General features: G+C 42.2%; 1 pseudogene; it reads left to right on the top strand.

Annotated features, from left to right (window-relative positions):
* The first annotated feature begins 1583 nt into the window (after window positions 1-1583).
* Window positions 1584-2309, top strand: LOC138954422 (uncharacterized; annotated as a pseudogene).
* The last annotated feature ends 234 nt before the right edge of the window (window positions 2310-2543 follow it).

Below are 2543 nucleotides of genomic sequence, written 5' to 3'. Positions count from 1 at the left end.
CTTCAATTCTCAAAAGGAAAAACCTCTATAAACGCACCACTCCAAGGGACACCCGCGTAGAAGATTTCTATGAGCAGGCTGCATTACACTTACCAGGGAAAAACTAAGTCAGCACGATCACAATGAAGGCAAAAAAGGTTCTAACAAAGACAGTGAGGTGCCTCTTTCAGGAGCTTCAGCAGGAAAACCCGCAGTACAAGATCTCACTTACTTCCTTTTCGAGAAGAAGACCAGAGCACATCCTCCTCTCCAGCAGCAGGGCATTCAGGCAGTGATTGTGTCAGCACTGCGTTAACCCTATGCTGAAGGCAGAAAAACTAAATCTCTTCCTACCACCAGACCTGAAAATTGATCACATAGATGAACTCTGTGATCGCACACTCTGCCCTACCCCTTCAAACGTCTTCAAACGAGAGTGTGTGGACAGAAGATGTGAGAACTGCGGTGTGAGTCAATTTGCTGCTTCTCTTGGGGGGAAAAATCAAGGAGCCAGAGACAGTGGTGACATGGTTGAAGTGGGAAAAAACCGAGAGATCTCCCATGGATCAGGGAGTTCAATGTACCATGCGTTTCGCGTAACGCCTTGTGTGCAAAAAAAAGTGCTTTTTTTTCTTGAACAAAGTCAATTTTCTCAGCATCCAGGCGACTGACAGACATAAATTTGGTATGGATAGAATCTGCATGAGAAATACTTCATAACTGTATTGTTTATGTGGTAGTCATTTAAAAACAGAAAACGAATTTTTGCATTATACATTGTGATTTTGTGGCCTTTCCTGGCAAAAAAATACACTTCTTGTCACTATCATGCAGGTAAAAAAAAAACCTTCAGATTCTAATGATATGGTAAAAAGGGTAAACAAAATCAAAACAATTCACAGAAGTAATCATTTTTCTTTTGTATCTTTTCACACTTGCATCTTCCAACACAACGACACAATTGATAACAATTAACATTGACAACAGCCAATTACTAAATGAAATAGAAACTGAACAACTGAACAACTGAAATAAAAGTTCGAAATATTTAATTATAAGAAGCAAACATTGCCAGACAGGCATTGAAATAAATGATGAAACAGAATGTCACACATGCAAACAGCATGATGTAGCACTGCACAAAGTAGCAACTAAGCAGTAGCATCTCTTATAGTGCAAAGTTCTCAAGGAAAAGCACTTGAGTTTCAAGCACCAAACTTATCACACACAGTTTTAGTTTCATGAACTCCAACCAGTCCCATCGCCATTTGTTGGCTAGACCAGCATCAATAAGATCTGTCCATGCGTTTTCCGTCAAAACCGGTATCTTTGTCGCAGAAATCGTGTCACCACTTCATAATGCCTGCCAAAACGCGAGAACTTTTTTTTTTATCGTGATGCAGAGCGAATCCGAAAGCGAAGAAACCTCACCTACGGGGTTTACCGCATAGCAGTTCAAAAACGCGATTCGCTTAAAAATTAAAAAAAAAAAAATTTTTTTTTTTTTTTTAATAAAAATTGCGGATTGACGGAATTTCCGTCAGACTTATTTTCAGATTGACGGATTTCAGTCAATTGACGGGCTACTTTCACCCATGAATACTTTCAGATGAGGACATTCTGCTTATCGAGCAAGAGACAACAATCCCTCAGTCAGGCCTGGGCAGAACTACGCCAAGGGAAGCTCACATCTAGCAACTTTGGGCAAGTTTGCAAAAGAAAGGCATCAACACAGCCTGATGGTCTGCTCAAGACCGTTCTTGGTTACAGACCGCAACTGAACAATGAACACATCAAGTGGGGAAGGACCCACGAAGCTGCAGCAAGGAGAAAGTATCTGCTGCACATGCAAAGCCAGCATCACGGGCATGTTCAAGTTCACAAGAGTGGACTTGTGCTCGACAGGGAAATGCCTTTCCTGGCCACCAGCCCAGAGGGACTGGTCAACTGTCAACACTGCCAGCCGGTTCAAGGGCTTTTGGAAGTGAAGTGTCCTTCTGTGCACAAGACCCCAGAAGAAGCGTGCAGCGACAGTGATTTTTGTTGCCAACTAATTGATGGCAAGGTGCGCCTGAAAGAAAACCACAGCTATTTTTTTCAAGTTCAAGGCCAGATGGGGGTTTCAGAAAAAATTATGGTGCGATTTTGTAATTTGGACACTGAAAGGAATGTCAGTTGAAAGAAGCACTTTTAGGTCTGCTGTCTGGGTCACAATGAAAAGCCAGCTGAAATCTTGTTATGCCAATGCAGTGCCAGAGGTGCCAGTGGTGCCAGTGGTGCCAGAACTTTTCTCCAACAGAGTAAGGAGGGGACTACCTCTCTTCCCGTGACTGTGAGAATATTACAGATCTTGCCATCAATTAGTTGGCAACAGAAATCACTGTCACTGCACGCTTCTATTGGTACTAGCAGAAGTGATTCACAGAGACGGTTGTGATTTAGAATCATGGTTTGTATTCTCTGTGACAAGTGATAGTTGCTGATAAGTGATATAGTATGCATGTCTGTCGTTTGGGTTGGAGTGGTTGAGTGAGCTGATTACTTATAATTCTGTGTGCAAGGTG

The sequence above is a fragment of the Littorina saxatilis genome, linkage group LG1, assembly GCF_037325665.1.
Source record: "Littorina saxatilis isolate snail1 linkage group LG1, US_GU_Lsax_2.0, whole genome shotgun sequence".
Classification (NCBI taxonomy): Eukaryota; Metazoa; Mollusca; class Gastropoda; order Littorinimorpha; family Littorinidae; genus Littorina; species Littorina saxatilis.
Note: the sequence above shows the minus strand (reverse complement) of the source record. Positions and strands in the feature narration are given on the sequence as shown.